This window comes from Bos indicus, chromosome 9 (genome assembly GCF_029378745.1).
Source record: "Bos indicus isolate NIAB-ARS_2022 breed Sahiwal x Tharparkar chromosome 9, NIAB-ARS_B.indTharparkar_mat_pri_1.0, whole genome shotgun sequence".
Taxonomy (NCBI): domain Eukaryota; kingdom Metazoa; phylum Chordata; class Mammalia; order Artiodactyla; family Bovidae; genus Bos; species Bos indicus.
In genome coordinates, this window is record NC_091768.1 from 64,329,158 (window position 1) to 64,335,510 (window position 6,353).

Here is a 6,353-nt window from a genome sequence, read left to right on the forward strand (position 1 = left end):
TTTTCTATTTGAACTCATTTCTCTCCTGCACTCTTCCCCTTCTCCCACAGCAACTTCTCTCTGTACTGAAGTCTGAAACAATACTAAAGCTTAACAGTCAGTCACTATTTGAGTAGGACTACTGTTTCCTTAAAATTTTTTAAAATCTTTAAATTTTTACAATGTTGTGTTGGTTTCTATTGAACAACAATGCAAATCAGCCATAATTACACATATATCCCCTCCCTTTTGAGCTTTCCTCCCCTCTCCCATCCTACCCCTTTAGGTCATCACAGAGCTCCAGACTGGGCTCCCTGGGTTGTACAGCAACCCCTCACCAGCCGTCCACTTTACACGTGATAGAGTATATATGTCAGTGCTACTTTCTCCATTTGTCCACTCTCTCCCTCCCCCAGGGTGTCCACAAGTCCATTCTCTACATCTAGGTCCCCATTCCCTCCCTGCAAATAGGTTCATCAATACCATTTTTATAGATTCCATATATATGCGTTAATATACAATACCTGGGCTTCCCTGGTGGCTCAGTGGTAAAGAATCCTCCTGCAATGTAGGAGCGGAAGAAGATGCGGGTTCCATCCCTGTGTTGGGAATATCCCCTGCAGGTAGGTGTGGCAACCCACTCCAATATTCTTACCTGGAGAATGCCACGGACAGAGGAGCCTGATGGGCTACAGTCCATGGGATGGCAAAGAGTCGGACACGGTTGAAACGACTTAGCATGCATACAATATTTGTTTTTCTCTTTCTGACTTACTTTACACTGTATAACAGGGTATAGGTTCATCCACTTCAAATATAATATCTCTTTTTCACACAAGATACCCTTTACAGTATCTTCTTGCTGTTCAGATTTGCCAGTTCACAAATTAGCAGGGGAAGATACATGTATTAGTTGCCAGGGCTGCCATAACAAAGTACCATAGACTAGGTGGCTTAACCAACAGAAATTTATTTTTTCACAGTTCTGGGAGGTACAAGTCTGTGACTGAGATGCCAGCAAGGTTGTTTATTTTGAGGTCTTTTTCTTTGGCTCAGAGATGGCTCTCTTCTCCCTGTTTTCAGGTGGTCTTCCCTCTATACCTTTCTGTGTCCTAATTCTTTCTTCTTATACGGACACCAGTTGTATTGTATTAGGATCCAACCTAATGACCTCATTTTAACTTAATTGCCTCTTTAAAGACCTTATCTTCAAATACAGTTCACATTGTGAAGTACTGGGGTTAAGACTTCAACATATGAATTTGGGAGAATACAATCGAGCCCATAATAGTACATCTTCAAGCTTGTCTTAAAAAAAAAATCACTGGTCTAAAGCAATGTTGCTGGGAGTGGTTGATAAAAGAATTACCTGGGGAGGTTGAAATATACAGATGCCTGCATGGTCTCCAAGAGATCAGTCAGTGGGTATGAAACAGGAATGGGAATCTGTACATTAAAAAAAAAAAAACAACCCCAGGTTACTAGGGCTTCCCAGATGGCTCTAGTGGTAGAGTCCACATGCCAATGCAGGAGACACAAGATGAGGGTCCAATCCCTGGGTCAAGAAGATCCCCTGGAGCAGGAAATGGCAATCTGCTCCAGTATTCTTGCTTGGAAAATTCCTTGGACAGAGAAGCCTGGTGGGCTACAGTCCACTGGGTTTCAAAGAGTTAGATGCGACTGAGCACACGATTCAGACAATTAGTCAGCTTTAAGAACCACTACCACTATTCTAATTCCTGGATGTTTGTTTATTGTGCTAGAAAGATCAAGTCTGGTGAGGACTCCTCTCAAAGTGTGCTGTTTTCTATCATTTGTTTTCATGGTTTCTTTCTTTTTTTTTTTTTCTGTCTTCTTTACTACTTTTCATTTTTGTGTGAATTAATCGATGACTAACCTAGACAGCATATTAAAAAGCAGAGAGATTACTTGCCAACAAAGATCCATCTAGTCAAAGCTATGGTTTTTCCTGTGGTCATGTATGGATGTGAGAGTTGGACTGTGAAGAAAGTTGAGTGCTGAAGAATTGACGCTTTTGAACTGTGGAGTTGGAGAAGACTCTTGAGAGTCCCTTGAACAGCAAGGAGATCCAACCAGTCCATCCTAAAGGAAATAATTCCTGAATATTCATTGGAAGGACTGATGCTGAAGCTGAAACTCCAATACTCTGGCCACCTGATGTGAAGAACTGACTCATTGGAAAAGACCCTGATGCTGGGAAGGATTGAAGGCAGGAGGAAAAGGGGACAACAGAGGTTGAGATGGTTGGATGGCATCACCAACTCAAAGGACATGAGTTTGAGCAGGCTCTGGAAGTTGGTGATGGACAGGGAGGCCTAGTGTGCTGCAGTCCTTGGGGTTGCAAACACTTGGACACAACTGAGCGACTGAACTGAACTAAACTGAACTGAAGCTCTTAAGGCACCCAACAAATTCCAGTCCAAGTTTTATGATTTAATTAGCTTCATCTATTGGACTTATGTTCCAAATAATTTCTGACTCATATACTCCTATGTCAACTACAAGTTTCAACTAGGTATCTAATTTACGCTGTGTCTGCCAGTCATGGTTGATGATGATGACATAAAGAGGTTGGAGTAAGGTCTGCCCTCAAGAAATTTAGAGACTTTCTTTGTTAAATTAACAAAGACATTATCTCCTAATGCTTCCATTTTATTAAACAAAATCATATCACTGGAGACTTACTGTGTTTTGGGTTGTTTTGACTGGGGTCTTTTATTACCCAGCTATGGTGACACATTCACTAGTAAGTCTATGACTAAACTAGGGATTGGCCACATAAGTTCTATGCCTTGAAGCGGCCACCTTGAGAGACTGACATGAGTTCCCCAGTTCCTTTGTCCCTAGCACAGCTGTAGCCATGATAGTATGTTGGGGTCCTTTAATGGACCGGGACCTGGCAGTCTGGAGGAGACGATAAGAAAGTGAAAGAGAGAAAGAGGCTGATATTCCCTGGTTTATGCAGAGAACCAATAAAGTCCTTGACACAGGACTTGTGTCTCTCATGAAGGCACCGGGCATCCTCTGGAGGGGGGTGAAGGCAAAGGGTGCCTTCTCAAGAGAGTCTTAGAAGCCCGATCAGGAGAGTGAGTAAGACGGGTCTCTGCGCTCCAGAGAATCAGCCGAGGAGAGAAAGAAAGAAAGACAGACAGACAGACACGGGGACCCAAGCTCTGATGAAGCAAAGGTGGTTTAATGATTTCTCTGTGACTATATAAAGGCTGTGGTACAAGAAGTTTCTTTTGACAATGTTAAAGATCAGAAAACCAAATGTACAGCAACTGTTACCAAGGAAACAGGGATTAATAATGGTCACAAGGTCAGGAGACAATCCATATCTCAAGAAAGGGGATCAAGACTAAGCAGTTTTGTCATAAAGAGAATGTTCACTAAAGGAGACTCAAGCCTGTTTCACACAATGACCTCAGTTCCTGGGAGCAGCGTGCTGTTCTGCTTAAAAAGAAAGAAAGGACTTGTGAGAAACAGCACGTAGGAATCCTCCTGTTAAACACTCCCTGACAGTAGTAGAACCATGAATTAGCAAATTCAAAGGTTTACTAAGCACATTCCTCTGTCTGTAGGGTTGCAAAGAGTCAGACGTGATTGAAGCAACTTAGCATGCACGCACACAAACACAATCCTCCCTAGATGTGATTTTGTATCTAATTAAACCCAATCTCTGGCAGCTTCCCCAATAGCTCAGTGGTAAAGAATATGTCTACAATCCAGGAGACACAGGAAATTTGGATTCAATCCCTGGGTCAGGAAGATCCCCTGGAGCAAGAAATGATAACTCATTCTAGTATTCTTGCCTGGGAAATCCCATGGACTGAGGAGCCTGCTGGGCTACAGTCCAGAGGGTTGCAAAGACTTGGACACAACTGAGCAACACACAAAACCAGTCTCTCCAGAATGCTTTCTGGATTCCAGTGAAATTATGCCCCATTTCTGGCAAAATAAACCCAACAGCTGTTGTCAACATAGGAGATAATTTAGGCATTTAAGGGTGAAATGTAATCCCTTGGTTAAAAAAAAAATCAAAGTCAAGAACAGGGGTTTTTCTTTTCATAGCAAGTCATCTGTGTTGCTTGAGGGTAACATAAAAAGTGATTATAGATTTAAAAATTTGCTGCAGGTGTGTTAGAGGAAGAAAATATGAAGGAAGCAGAAACAAAAAGGAATGGGTTCTGTGGATTTGAGATGAGAAGTAGAGGTCAGCTCATGCTAGGGGCTTCAGAAGTTTAGTGAAGGTTACCTGTTGCTCTTTAACTTATCTGTTCATTTCTTCTTTCAATCATTTCCTAAATCATTGATCAAACATTTATTATCTGCCTTGAGGTGTACAGATAAATAAAAAAACTATCTGTTCTCAGGAAGCTCAAAGTCCTGGAAGAGATGACCACATAGACTGATAGTACAGTAAGTGTGATGGGTGTGTGATGGAGCCATGCAGAGGGCAATGAAGAGCCTGGAAGTTGGATGACCAGCTACTTGGTGGGATAGGGTGTGGATTCACAGAAGGAAACACTGAGCTGAGCAGAAGAAAAGGGAAAGGCATTTCATTCAAAAGGAATAGTTTAACAACAACCCACAACCTTTGGACTATTAACATATACAGACTACTGTTTATAAAATAGATAGTCAATACAGACCTACTGTCTTGCACAGGGAACTCTACTCAGTACTCTGTAATAACCAATATGGAAAAAAAATCTGAAAAGGAATAGATATATGTATAACTGAATCACTTTGTTGTACACCTGAAACTAATGCAACATTGTAAATCAACTATATGCCAATATAAAATGAAACTTCTAAAAGAAACTTCTAAAAAAAGAATAGTATTTCTGAATTCAGATCACCCTCCCACCCCGCTCCCACTGCCCAACGAAAGCAAGTGGTTGTTTAAGTCTTACTAGTAACTTTTCATCAGAGAAGGCAATAGCAACCCACTCCAGTACTCTGCCTGGAAAATCCCATGGACGGAGGAGCCTGGTGGGCTGCAGTCCATGGGGTCGCTAAGAGTCGGACATGACTGAGCAACTTCCCTTTCACTTTTCACTTTCATGCATTGGAGAAGGAAATGGCAACCCACTCCAGTGTTCTTGCCTGGAGAATCCCAGGGACTGGGGAGCCTGGTGGGCTGCCATCTCTGGGGTCCCACAGAGTCGGACACGACTGAAGCGACATAGCAGCAGCAGTAACTTTTCATCAGGAAGAAAAGGTAGCTAGAGCAAACTATCCTGGCAGATGTACTTCTTGAGCCTGCAAGTTTGAACAGTAAGAAACATTCATTTTTACTTAAGTCTGCTTCTCTTCCCCCTTGAATCTGGTTGGCTTTGAGTCTTGCTTGAGGCATAGAAGGCAGGGGAATAATGTATGACATTCAAAAATCAAGACTATGCCTCAAGAGGTCTTGACTAGGAGCTCTCACCCTCTAGGAATGTTGCTGTCAAATGAGGAAGCTCTAGGGACTTCCTTTTTTCCCCCTTTTTCCCCTTATTTTTGGCAGCACTGGGACTTGGTTGCTGTGTGAGGGCTTTCTCTAGTAGTGGAGAGAAGGGTTACTCTTTGCTGCAGTGTGTGGGCTTCTCATTGTGGTGGCTCCTGTTGTGGAGCACAGGCTCTAGGCAGAAGTGGACTTTGGTAGTTACAGCACTCAGGTTCAGTGGTTGTGGCTCATGGACTCTATAGTGTGGGTTCAGTACTTGTGGCACATGGGCTTATTTGTACTGTGGAATGTGGAATATTCCTGGACCAGGGATCAAATCTAGAGAAGGCGATGGCACCGCACTCCAGTACTCTTGCCTGGAAAATCCCATGGATGGAGGAACCTGGTGGGCTGCAGTCCATGGGGTCTCGAAGAGTTGGACACGACTGAGAGACTTCACTTTCACTTTTCACTTTCATGCATTGGAGAAGGAAATGGCAACCCACTCCAGTGTTCTTGCCTGGAGAATTCCAGGGATGGGGGAGCCTCGTGGGCTGCCATCTCTGGGGTCGCACAGAGTCGGACACGACTGAAGCGATTTAGCAGCAGCAGCAGTAGCAGCAGGGATCAAATCCCCATTCCCTGCATAGACAGGCGGATTCCTATCCGCTGTGCCCCCAGGGAAGTCCTCTAGGGATGTGGTGATCCAGTGGCTAAGATTCTGAGCTCCCAATGCAGGGGTCTTGAGTTCAATCCCTGGTCAGGTCTCCAGCTCCCACATGCCGCAACTAAGTTCCTGCAACTAAAGATCCTACATGCCTCAACAAAGATCGGAGATCCTGTGTGCCCCAATTAATACCCTTCTCAGCCAAATAAATAGTTTTTTTTTTTTTTTTTTTAAATGAAGAAGCTCTGCTCAACC